This window comes from Equus caballus, chromosome 23, assembly GCF_041296265.1.
Source record: "Equus caballus isolate H_3958 breed thoroughbred chromosome 23, TB-T2T, whole genome shotgun sequence".
NCBI lineage: Eukaryota > Metazoa > Chordata > Mammalia > Perissodactyla > Equidae > Equus > Equus caballus.
Window position 1 is genome coordinate 37,494,997 of NC_091706.1, and position 13,769 is coordinate 37,508,765.

A 13,769-nucleotide genomic window follows, 5' to 3' on the forward strand; every position below is an offset into this window, starting at 1 on the left:
GCTCCAGGGAGCAAGTAACATGAGTTAGGCTCCAAAAAGAGCTCTTTTTTCATAGCTGCTTTCATAGCCTGGTACATGCTACATATGAAAAAGAAATGAACTTGATGATTCCTGCTTACAAATAAACCAGGTCTCTGTTTCAACATTTAAGTTCAAGCCCAGAACTGTAAATACCTATTTTTTCATTATACTTCCACAGACTCAAGACAACTGAAGTGTACCGGCAAAACAGCAGTTCTATAAATTCTTACACATTTAATAGAAACAACAGTGGACAGCTAGAAAACAATGTGAAACCTATCTAAAAACCTCTCAGTTAAGAATTTGAAATAGGTAAAGCTTGTGATGATTATACAGAGGTAACAGGTTAAATTCACCTTTATTTTACCACTGGATTCAACACTTAGCTACTGCTGCAATGGCTGAACATTTGATATATTTCTGTTTAACCTCAAACATATTTGCATTTTTGTGGCCATGCCCCAAATTGAATGCACATAAATCGTATCTATTTGTGTTTGATAAATATGTACATCACACAGCCGGTAAAAATTTATGATGCTTCAGTGATTTATGCAAAATGCCAAAAGATTTTAATTGCTTTGTATACCCAAGGCTTCAAGCTCCCTCTAACAAAACCAATTAAGGCACTGGCATAACATTTGGTGGCACAGAACAAATAGATGTAACCTCAAATTACATTCATGACCAGAACTGTTTCAATCATTAAACATGAGGAAAACTGTGTCAAAATTGGAGTATTATAGAAGGTATTTAGAGGAAGAGGTATCGATATCCTGTCTTAACTATTAGCCTCTCTACCTTACCAGGATCATAAAAGAGAGGAACCCACCAGAAACAATAGCAAATAGGAAGCAAATAGCTATCATGGGTGTTTGTGGGCCTAAAATCAAGGTGAAAGCTTGAAGAAGTCGGTATAGACAATAACTCCCATTTTTTTTCTATTTGACTTAGCCTCAATAGCTTTAGACTGAAGCAAGCTGACTACCAGCATAGGCAGAAACATAATCAGAGACAGACAACAAGAAGCAGTGACTTTCCCCAGTTCTTAGCCCAAGAACTGGCCCAAATCTGACCATTACCCAAGGGAGAAGAGAAGGAGGAGATAACAAGATAGCCAGGCCTTATCTCATTTATGAATGGTCTTGGCCTTTGTAATTCAGCTCTTATATGGAAGAAATAGGAAACAGCAAGCTATACTCAATGGCTAAATGGGAAATTAACTAATATTTGAGTGACCCAGGAATGCTTTGAAGTGACAGTAACAGAAAACCTATCTAACACTGACTCAACTGAGAACATGTTTTCCTCCCGAAAGAAGTCTGGATACAGTCAATAGTTAGTGTCATTTCACCACCTCAAAGGTAGCAGAGCTGTGTCTGCTGTTCTCTTGCTTGGTCTTTCGCTCAGGTCTGCTACTTCATGGTGGCATGATGGCCACCAAAATCCAGGAATCACACCTGAATTCAAGGCTACAAGCAAGGGAAAGAGGTTCTAGTATCATTGTATCTTTATTCAGAAAACGAAACTCTTCCCCAAAGCCGCCAGCAGAATTTTGTTTACGTGTAATTGGACAAAATTGTGTCACACGGCCACTGTTGGCTGCAAGAGAAAACAGGAAAGTGAGTATCTGGGCTGTGGGAGAGGGACTGCTGGTCCTTCTTGGGGAAGAACGAGGGGTGGGACTAGGAGCGAGATATAAATAAGGAAATAAGAGCCTTTAAGGAGACTATCTAAATATTTGGAATCCGATTTTGCAGGAAGATCACTAGGGGTGAGAAGGAAATATTTTCTTATTTCTCACACACAGGAAAATATTTCAGCAGAGAGGGCAATATTTCACATCAGCTCCCCCTGAGAGGGTAAAGGGTTTCCCTGGACTGATGCAGCTGAAAGCAGGACCCAGGACCCATCTGGAGCTCACCAAACCTGATGGTCAAACCATTTCTAGGGCTGCGCTAGGATTTTTATCAGGCTATTTATAGTCTCCTTTAGTATTTTTATCTACCAAACAACAAATAAGATGGGGAAATAATATTATGCTAAGATACAAAAAAACCTTTGCATTGACAATGCATGGCCTTGTGTTAAAAATGTCAAAATAAATGAAATAGTTGCTAAACAATTGAATAGTGATAAGAAGGCCAGGTGATTGAAATGTACTATTTCTAAAAAAGCCCCAGAGATAGGAAGTTTAGAGATGAAATGGGGAAAAGTAGAAAAGGCCCTGTAAAACTTTTCTAAAAACTAATTGGTAAGATGGTAAAGTGGAGGCTGTTTTGGTGCAGAAATGGCCTTATTTTTTTCCAAGAATGTGAGAATCCACTTGGGGTAAAATATTTTGGCCAGGACTGTAATTTCACAGTATGTTTTTCAACCTAATGAGGCAAACAGATACTGCTTAGATTCTAACGTGCTTTGATATCAAAGGGCTTGGAATTAGAACATTTTTCATTTACTCAATTAGCAAAGTGGTTCCGAACTCTTTCTGTCAACTAGACTCAGTTGGGAGCTTTTAAATTTAGAGTTGCCTCCGCACCCCACCAACTCCCCAGAAACTCTGATTTAATTGGTTTGGGGGAGCGCTCAGGCATAAGCTTGTTTTGTTTGTTTGTTCATTTATCTAAAACTCCTGCATTGATTTCAAAGTGAAGCCAGAGTTGAGAAAAATTGGATCAAAAAAATAATACTCGATGGCATTGAAGGTACCGTGAAGTCAGAGCACACACAAACACTAATGAGTGACAATTAGTATCATCTGTCTAAAATACAATTTGGCAATATGTCAGACACCTAAACAAATTGATTCCCTTTCTAAGAATATATCCTAAAGAAATGGGCATGGAATCAAAGACTAATATACTGAAATGTTCATTGTGAAATTAGTTATTATTGACAATATCCAATAATGAGTACAATTAAATAGCCTGACACATTTGTGTTAAAACATTTTTAAAGAAAAACTTCAAAAATGAGAAACCACTAATGCATCCTGCATGTAAAGGCAGGATAAAAGAGTATATATTATAGTCTAATCCAAATTATGTGAAAAATACATGCATACAAAAACAGAAAGAAAGCACACTAAAGTATTAACAGCAGAGTATTTACCACAGTCTTATGGGGGATCACACGAGTAATGTTCATTTCTTTATACTTTTCTGTATTTTTTCAGATAATTTATGTACACATGTTAATTTGACAATCAGAAAAACAAAACATTTCTTTCCAAAGCCTTTGGCAGTAGCATTTGTGGGACCCTCTTTTGGTTGGAAAACCCTGGTCTGATTATGACATATTCACTGAGGACAGAGGCTTCTAGTTTGAAGAGAAACCTAGCTTTTGATCATTAAATGATCAAGTCAAATAAGTTAGAGAGGAAGTACCCAAAATACCTTTTTAAAAAAAGCTTCCATAGCTCCTTTGTATAACTAGCTCTTCAATTTTATGAAAAGTATTTAATCTTCAAAAATGTAATTTTAAAAGAATATAACTATATACAGTCAGTATGTGTTATGAAATTAGCCCAAATTTTCTATACTCTCCTTGCCGAAGATGTTATCCTCCTGGGAGAAATTTACCTGGAACTGTTTCTTAATATGTTAAATATACCAGATAATCTATGATACAATAAACAACATAGAAAAGCTGTGGATATTCATTTATAAAGGTATTCTCCCAGACCTGGATACTCTTTTGTCTTTCCTTCTTCGGAATATTTCTTTGTCCCCATGATCTTCTCCCCTAAAAAGAGAAGTAGTCCATTGCCCCTCTGAACTGCAATATTTACGATATTTACACTCACTATACTTAGTTTTGCTTCACGGAAGCTCCTGGGTGAGCCAAGCACACTGTAGCATTGGTTTCCAATTTTACATTCCCCGGGTAACAGCTGGCTTAATGTCATGGTTATTGAGTTAATTGCTGTTTTGATGACTTGGCGTAATGACTTGTATAACCCTTAATTTAACCATTTCAGAAAACGTGCACAAACTCTGTCGGGTATAGATGAAAGTCCAGTCTGAGTCACGACACTACAGAGAACGACGGCTGTGGCCACACTGGCTGAGAAGGTAGAAAGAGAATGTGACCATGCTGCCAGCACTATGGGGTGGGTGAGGACCCCTCACTGTTTGCTTAGAGCCATGGGTACGGAAAAGATCTCTTTCTCTATGGTTTGAGAGAGCCAGACTTGAACTACTGCCCAGTCATGAGGCTTGAACATGCCAGAGAGAAGGAATATGTAGTTCCCACCAGACACACAGAGGAACATTACAGCATCTATGGATTGGGGTCAGCCAAATTAGTGCATGGAAGAAGCCAAACTAAGAGCTGGTGTGATGAGAGAGTCTATGTGTGTTAAGGGCAAAGACAATGGGCTGTAGATTGTATTCTAGGCAGGCCCAACAAAGGAGCTGAGGCTAAATGAGCTCAGTAAAACCTATAAAACAGGCAGTTGGTCTTTGAGTACTTCTCACCTGCTCTATGCTCTGGCACTGACACTGCTCCCCAGGACCCACCTCAGGTCCTGTCTTTGCTTTCAGACAACTGTCGGTTAACTCCCACTAACTCTAAAACACAAACTGGCAGGCTGGCTGGCAACACCCCAGGTGGTGACCCTCCGCCAGTCTACTCACATTTTGGAAGGAAAGGAGAGGGGATGTGGAGAAGTCCAGATCCTTGAGGACTTGCTGGCTTGCTGCCTTGCAGAACCAGCAGCTCCCTTCCTCTCAGTCCTCAACAGTACTTCTGCGAAGGGGGCCTCAGGCAGCTCCATTTCTCTGCCATCATCCTGGGGTTGGGGGCAGATTGGGGCTGTAACAGAACTAAAGGGATCTTAGAGATCACTTCAGACTCACTTAAATTTAAATGAACAAATCAAGACAGTATGTCTTCTCTGGAAAGTCACTGATTACTCATCTAAACTTTATAGTTTACCCCACCCCCATCTCAACTCTGCCAGCACCGCAGAAATTCAGCAGGCGTGTAAGACTTTGATCCTTGAGAGAATATTAAGAATCATGTTACAATAACAAACAATTATTGTACATTTACTATGCTCTAGGCACTGCATTTAAACTTGAAATAAACTGGGGTATGTTATTATCATGATCATAATCATCATCATCATGAATTCCAAGATACAGAAACAACCTCAGAAAGGTGGAAGGTTTTGTCCCAGGGGACATAAGAAGAATGGGTGGATCCAAGATCAAGGCCCAGTAGCCCCGAGATAGAGCCATGTTTTGAACCACCCACTAGAGTGAAGGAGGAGGCAGAGGAAGAATAGTAATTGCGAGTCAGCCACACCTGAGTGCTGATTCTAGGCCAATCTCTTAGCGAAGCACCTTTCACATGCTACCTCTACTTATCACAACATCCTAAGACAGGCTTGTTTCATCAACTCCTGTTTTACACCTGAGAAAACTGAGGCTTGACGGAGACAGAAGATTTCTCTATGGTGTTCTGGCTGGTAAATGCTGGAGCGAGCATTAGATCCAGACAGCCAGGTGCCCAGTGTCATTGAACCCAAGAGTCTTGCTGCTGCCAGGAAGAGCACTCGCTGAGAGGTTGGCTGGTAATTTGAATCTTGAGCATGTTCTAATTTCTAGGAGGATGAAATTTCTAATTTCTAGGAGAAAAGTTTTGTTTTGCATTGTTTGATGTCTTATGTTATTTTGTTACATTCTTTGGTTGTTTTCCTTAAAAATCATGAAAAAGGGACAGGTGACAGGCTCCTCAAACACTATAATATAACCTTGAATGGAGATGGCACAGCAGCATAGAGAAAAAGTGGATCAATCACTATTCCTCACTGACCACAAGTTTAATCACTAGGGGGTTAAAAGACCAAAGAATGTAGAAAATAATGTAAAAGTAAAGAGAGTTGTTCTCTAGTAATATTATCTTTTTATAGACTCTAAACTGAAAATATTTTCCCCATAGCAAATACGATCTACAGCATGAATCCTGAATCTCAGACCGCTGTTGGAGTCTATTACCCACTATATTATTTCCCTGGTATTTGACAAAAGTGAGAAGGGATGATGAAAATTTTGGCAGACTTTATCAAAGGCTGATCAATATTTTCCATTTCCCCATTTATGTGCCACTGCAATTCACCAGCCAAGAGGACAAGTTAAGCAGATACAGCATGAGAGAGAAAGCCAAACAGAGCAATAAGTCAAGGTAAAAAGAGAAGGAAAAAACTAATGGGAAGAAGCTGGAGGAAGGATTAGAAGCAGAACAAGCAGCAGCTCATAAAGAAGCTTGTGAATTGACCACGACACATGCAACGAAGGTGACAGAGTGAGTGAGAAAGTACCCCATGAACACCCAGCACTTGCCCAGCATTGTCGGTCTCAGTCTCCATGTCACCGTCACCAATTCCTGGTGCCCTGGAAAGCAGAGGCTTCAGGTCCCAGACTTAACACCAAGAGGAGGCCTAGAAGAGAGCTTTGGAACTATAGCCAATTTCAACATCCACTCACTCCCTCTAAGATCTGTCTTGGTAGGCTGCAGGCTGCTCATCAGAGCTGATGTTGACAGCTCAGGCTCTAGGCTCCTGGACACCGCTAAGTTTTGGTGCCTTGCTTCCTGGGTCCCCACCCATCCCTAAGGACGTGCGAGTTGGCAGTAATGGAACAAAGCTGTGCAGATCTAGGGGCAAAGTCAAATCTTAGCCAGGTGAATTACCAGCCCCTACCTACCGCCTACCATGCTCTGGCAGGTTAGGATGAGGAGACTGTATCGCAGTCCATTGCTAAGTTTCTTCAACTAAATTAAACAGAGACTGGGGATGGTACAGATTTAAGAACATCAAAACCAAACCATCACACCAAGGAAGCAGGAAACAGCCAGAAGGCCAGAATTACAAACGTGGATGTTAGAATTCATCAGAAGCCAAAAGAACAATAAAGAATGAGGTCAGGAATGCTGAAGATCCAAGTTGGTGTTCCTGGAGAGGAAAGAATTAGGAGCAGTCACTGAGGATCTAGCTTCTTACACAGATGGGAGACTATGGAGACAGAACTCCAACAAGAATAGTTCCTGTGTCTTGAAAGGACCTGGCTGCTGGCTGCATCTGCTGAAGTCTCCTACACTTGATTCTTCCTCATAAGTTTACTCCATGGGCCATTCAATCTGCTTGTTTTCCCACACAACTGGGTCAGAGTGGATATTTACTACATTTGCTTCTGGAACACCCACAGGCCGCATCTGGCACATAGCCCCCATCGACATGTAATAAACTAATGACCCAAAGCAAGAGGACAGCCTTCTGTGAAGCTCCAGTGGACATGGCCATGTGGACAAAGAAGGGCCATCAGATGAGTCTTTGGCCTAATGAGACATACATTTGATGAGGGTTACCTCTAGGAAGGGCAAGGGAAAATATGGGACCGGGGCATCCAAAAGACTTTTAATTTTATCTATGATGCTTTATTTTATTTAAAAAAATAAAATTGGGGGTTTAAAATGTAATTATAAATTTTGTGTGGTGGAAATAAATTGTTATATAATGCCCCATGCTTTTCTATATTTTTTTAATTTATCAAAATAAAAAGCAGCAGCAAAAAAAATGAGGAGAGGAAGGGAGGGAGGACAAAGTGGGTAGAAGAGAGAGGGGAGGACTAGAGGGGAAAACAAGAGGAAGGGGGCAAGCTTGACTGGAGCGAAAGGGAGGAAGGAGGAAGCATTCATGTTGAAAGCTTCCATGAGGCTATTAGTGAACCCAGTGGCAAACTGATGTGAAACCCACCTCCCCAGACGTACTTGCAAGTACCCAAATTAAAGAAAGAACGCAAAAGTTCTAGAAGCCATTTATATTGAGACAGACATTCTTAGAATCCAGGGAAAAACCCAGAAAAGTCCTTCTAGGTGCGGTGCTACCCGAGGCTCCAAAGGAGAGAAGAGAATTATAGTCCACAGGTAAGTTCCATTGATGTTCCCAGAATCCCAGGGACCTGGTACCCACCCAAACCTCTCCTCAGACATTTTGAATTCATTCATAGAGAAACGCACAGCTGCGTTTCTCTGGCTTTAGAATAGAAGCCAGTGAAAAAAAGAGAATTCGCTTTACAGTTAAATTCTGAATCAATTTGTCAGGAAATTGACCTTTTTCATGATGGAGTACCTGCACAGCATTTCTATTTCTGAGACAGAAGGGCAGTAAACATACCACCTGGTGACAGCCTACTCGTTGTACTAGAAGCACAAAAATCCATTCCCTTTCGATATAAGAAAGAAAGCTGAAGTTTTTTTTTTCTCTAATGAGACTTTAACACCCAGAAGTAAGACTAACAGCTTATAAAATTTTCAGTGTTGGAAGGAAAAACAAATTCCAAACATGTATTGACTGTTTCCTCTGACGAACCGAATCCTCTGATGAACGGTAATGGAGGAGGATTCATAACTGCAGGAAAAATACATCCTCTCGTTAATCCGGCTGCTTAATTAAATCAACTCAAAGGTTCTCATTTTATTGTGTCTTTTCAGATACTTACCTTCATTTATTGGGAAAGGAAGATTTTAGATGGTTAAAGTCACATTTGGTTGAATTTCCTCAGAAGAAATACTCTTACTACAAAAGAGATTGTCTGAGACAGTCTACTGACAGATTCCCTCTGCCTGCTTGTGAAGGCTGTCAGAGAAGAAAGCAATCGTACACAGTGGGACTGACTTCTATAAGTCACATAGGATAAAAAGAAGAAAGGTGAGCCTCCTCACGTGATAGTCACACTTCGGTCCCTGGGGAAGGTAGAATTTTACCACAACATCTGGCGGGCAGAAAATGTCCACAGTTTAAGAAAATGCATTTATGGATCCCTTCCTGGAACAGAAGGTAATTCCAAGTAGCAAAAAAAAGAAAAGTTACACACACATACACACAAAAAAGTGACACATTTCAAAGCAATGCAATAAGGGGATAAAGAAATCTATACCAGATCAACGAAGGAATATCAGAACCCAGAGGCCATTCAAGACATGATTTCGATGAATTTGTCATTATATTTAAGCATCAGAAATGTTTTATTTCTGGGAAGGAGAAAACAAAATTGAATAAAGTGAGCGCATCATTGGGAAGTATTTGCTATGAGGACTAGTTTGAATGAAAACACCAGTGTCTCCCTCCAAAATCAATAGATGACTTTTGCCAACCACCCCCCACCACCACCACCAAAAAAGAATTCTTGTCCATGAAAAGAGGCACTCCTGGAAAAACTACTTTAAAAGAGAAAAAACTTGCCAAATAGTACCACCATAGTGTCACATTATGCGACCCATCTAATATTCTCTATTTACCTCTTTTTATGAAAAGGCAAATCTTAAAATGCTTATAGTTTTTCAAATATTATAGGAGATGCATGTTCCATCTTGAGATACACTTGAAATCAGATTCCCAGTCTCACATTCAGTGGGAGCCCCAAGAGGTTATAAGTCCTCTAGGAGCTTATGTTTCACGGTCAGATCTCCTTCTGATTCTCAGTTTCTGTTGAACGGCTCCCTGCACTCAGTTCTCGCCCCTACCAACCCCTCTGGTCTCCTTATTGGTCACCAATCCATTTAAACAGCCTTTTTTCCTAACTTTCCCAAACCATGGGTTACTTATGGCATGCGGGTATTCAACACTTTATGGAAGATCTGAAACCACGGTGGGAATGATTAGCCCACACACCCAACGATATAAAATATAATAGCTTATTTTATGCTGATTAGTTAAATGAAAGATGACAAAATTATGTATAAATTTTGACTTTGTTAACATTACCTGTGAGATTTTTTTCCCCTCGGGAAACATACAAAGAAAGGAAACACACAAACGTGTTAATAGCAGTTACCTCCAGGTAACAAAATTATCATTCATTTTTTTCTTCCCCTTCTCCCAAATTTTCCACATCTTCTTGGATGCACTTCCCTCTCTACATGTAGAAGTGAGCGGCCTTTTCTTCTGGCCCCCATACCTTTGGCTTTCCTTTTTATATTTATAATGGAACATCATCTCTGCCCCGGCTTATTGAACTGTCTTAAGCCTGTGGCTCTGTACTTTCCCGTCTGCAAAGAAGAGCTGCATTTCAGGTGCTTATCAGAGATGACCTCTAACTCTTTGCTGCTCAATATTTTGCAAAAGTTCGGTGGAAAATGAATAGTATAAATGGAGAATTGCCTGGAGGTTCTTTCTTTTCCTTTATAGAATTGTACTTTGGCCAAATGCCAACAATGAGGAATGTTCTGTAAAGCAGTCCTATATGATTCAGTGGCAGTCACTGTGGGGCATTTGAGGAAACTGATCATCAGAGCTCAAAATATTCCCTTTATGAGTACAGGTGAGAAAACTTCTGTTCTTAGTGCCAGAGACACTAAGAAACTTCATTTTTAAAAATCATGTAACCAAAGGAGATTTTCGTCTCTGCCCTGGTCACTGGGAAGCCCAGAGCCAAATTTTTGTTCCACAGGCATGCATTTTCTATACCCAACTTTGCCTTACTTCTCTTTCCCCTTAGTCCTCAATATATTTTGTATTCTTATTTTTTTTAATCATCTTAAAGTCCTTATGAAACAAGATAGTTATAAGAAAAAGCACTTTGTTAACATTAAAAAGGAAAACAAATTTGAAAAAATGCCCATGAAAGGATGGAAGCTTATGATCACAACTTCCTTTCACTCCTCAGTGGAGAAAACAGCCAGCATCTTCTTTGGCAAAACTACGCTGATAAAAGAAAAGAAGAATGCTTCTCCAACCTTCAGTATTTTCTCTAAGAATCCTGGGCTGTTTTCCATAAGAAAGCTGGATCTCTTCAAGAAGTTCTGAGCTAGCAAAATATTTTCATTAAACACATTCAAACAGTTTTTCTCTGCAGTTTGTCCCAGGAAAATATGGGTGCATGAGACTGCCTGATTGCTGTTTTCTATCAGCTTAAGCTCGCATGAATATCTACTTTTTAGGAAAAGAGTGTAATCAGGAAGAATTATGTGAATTTCTGTTCCACGTCCCTTCCACTCAGAGCACCGACAGGTTCTAACTCAGCTTAGCTGGGGATAAGGCAGTGTGAGATGGCAGCCATTGCACATACCTCCAGTTGTATGAAGGTCCTTGTGTGGCCATGATAATGCCTTAGTTACGCAGATGTCTCTTGGAACTCAGTATGAAGTATTAAGAGGGAACACCCTTAAGTATTAAGGGTCAGAGGAAAGATATGTGCTTTCATGTTTAAAACATTCTATGCAATATGATCCAGAGCTGGCTTGTTTTCCCCCTAAATTTCTTTCTAGGAAAACTCCCATCCCTTTTTGCTGAAATGGAGCTGTACCTTGTCACAGGGTTGTTCTGGGTAACATCAGTTGTAACTAAGGCCCTTCCCCACCAAAGCAAGCCCTCAGAAGAGGACTGTATTACTGCAGCAGAATAGCTAAGCGGAGCGAGTCCTTCCCACGTGCCTAGAACCCTGCAAAGCTCTCCGCTAATGATCGCATCACTCCTCACCACCAACCTGCAAGGTAGGTCTATCTCCATTTTCGTGTTGAGGCTTAGACCACTGAGTAACTTGTCTGGGGTCACACAGCTACCAGATGACAGAAACAGGATTCAAATTCAGATCTGTCCATCTCCCAATATATGCACTTAAAATGACTTGAATGGGACTCTACTTGTGCAGAAGAGCAGAAAGTCTAAATTCGCTTGCCAGGGGCCTGCTCACCTCAACAGATCTCAGGACTCCCCAGGTACTTCCTGACAGACCAAGGATCTGTTGGTCCTTCGTGCTCTCAATGAGCCACTAGAGCCAGAACTCAGACACGCTCCTTTGATCCCACAAGATTGTAGCAGCTTCCAACAGAAGGTGGCTCCTTCAGAAAACAAAATTAGGCCAGAAACTTGGTGTTAATGCACTCAATGTCTCAGTTTTTTGCCAGGAAAAATGGGGATAACAAGTGCACCCACTTCTTATGAGAATTCAATACCTTCAGACAAGTAATGCAGGACAGGGCCTGGCATATAAGAAATGCTCAGGAATTGTTAGCTAGTATTGTGAATAATAATGACTTTTATTATTGTTGTGGTTGTTATTATCAGCAGCTCCCACGTAAAAGAGAGGCAGAGGGATCACAGGTATAGATGGGCCCAGGAGTGGAATGACGGAAGGCAGTGGTTCTCCACTCTGCCTGCACATTGAGCTCCCCTAGAGGGAGCATTGAGATTTTGGTCCCTTCCTTCCTAGGAGGGTCACTAAAGTCCTTATGAAAATTAACTTACGGCTAAGCTCTCCCTCCCCTAAAATTTTAAATTCTGAATTTCAACACACTGTCACAGTGAAAACCTCACTGGATACTCCAGGAAAACCACTAACAATCACTTTCTATACATTCTCTCTTTGGAACCAGATGAAATGCTGTAAGAGCTCGGTAGGGCAAGAACTATCTGCTTACCCCAGCTGACAAAAGTGAGGCTCAGAAAGAGTTAAGGAGCTTTCCCAAGGACACAGAGCTCATGAGTCACAAAGCCGAGGCCCAACTCCCAGTTTTTGAATCCAAATGCCAGCACAGGTCACATCACATTAAAGTGATGAAACTGGAAAATGTTGCAAAGCCATCCCAGGGTCAAACAAGCCCCTTCTGCAACACCCTTTGAAAATTTATTCTTTCTCTTAAACAAGGTAACCAGAGTCACCCTCTAGACAAGCAGAGAGGATATTAGTTACAATTTGGACAGTATTTTTATCACCAATAGGGGCCAGAAATCCTTCTAACACACACACATACTCACACACACTCATACTCACACTCAAACTCCCACCTGTTATTTATTCAGCCATTTAATAATGGGACATGTCCGGGCAATTTAAACTTTTATCTAGGGGCTGCAAACTTCATATCAGAATTAGCAAACACCAGAGCTTATTATCCCCCATGTTCCTGAACCCAAAGCTCATGCAGAGTATGTGGAAGAGCAAGAAGTTTGAAGAGGGCCACTCTTTAGAATGTGTTCCTCAGCACAGCAGGACAGCTAAGGTGTCTTTCTGCTCTGAAATCCCATGTTGCTTTGACAAAGGCCATTCTCTCTCATCGAACATGGGCACCTTACCAGTTCTCCTTGGTGAGCGCCCCTGACCTCTGGGAGAGCATGCCAGCTTCCAGTAGAATAGCTCTCCTGGGTGCCTCTCAGAACTAGTCTAGATCTGTGAGCTGCATGCAGCTCTGTGAGAATGGCTACGGGCTTCTGGACCTGGAAACCAGTGCTTGCTACCACCAAGGGGAGCATCTCCAAGCTGCATGCATGGGACAGACGTGCCTGCCCTGTGCCCATCCATCAGAGTTTACACCTTAAGAATGGTTCTTGTTCCACATAATCTATATCAATGACCAAGTGCCACAGATCACATTCAGTGGTTAAAATTACACACAGTACAGCTCCACTGTTAACTTCTTTCCATGAAGCAACTTTAATACCAGATAGGTGTCTCTTGCTGTCCAGTCCCAGACTCAATGCTGCCAAGTTACACAAGGACTCCAATATGAAGTGTCACATCTATGAGCAGTCTATGCTACATGCTCCAAAGAATGGACTTCATTAAGGCTTCAAATATTTTGGGTCTGAGTTCTGATTCTAGTAGGAATTTCAGTAGCTTATAAAAGGTAGAGTCAGTACAGGCTGGGTACAGATTGCCCTCATTAATCCCTTAAGGGTCCTTTAAGTGTGTGCAGGCTGGAGCCTCCCCATGTGGGCTCCACGGTTGTGGTCCCAAACATTACAG

At 41.1% G+C, this 13,769-nt stretch overlaps 1 long non-coding RNA gene across 9 annotated transcripts in view; it reads right to left on the reverse strand.

The window, feature by feature from the left end:
• LOC102147749 (uncharacterized) overlaps nt 1-13,769 on the reverse strand; it is a 156,805-nt gene that overhangs the window by 131,286 nt on the left and 11,750 nt on the right. For 8 of the 9 annotated variants that reach the window (XR_011431180.1, XR_011431183.1, XR_011431182.1 and 5 more), the window contains one exon: nt 11,718-11,865. The exons of the other annotated variant lie outside the window; for it this stretch is intronic. This is a non-coding gene — a long non-coding RNA (uncharacterized lncRNA). The remainder of the gene's footprint in view (nt 1-11,717; nt 11,866-13,769) is intronic. 9 annotated transcript variants of the gene reach the window in all.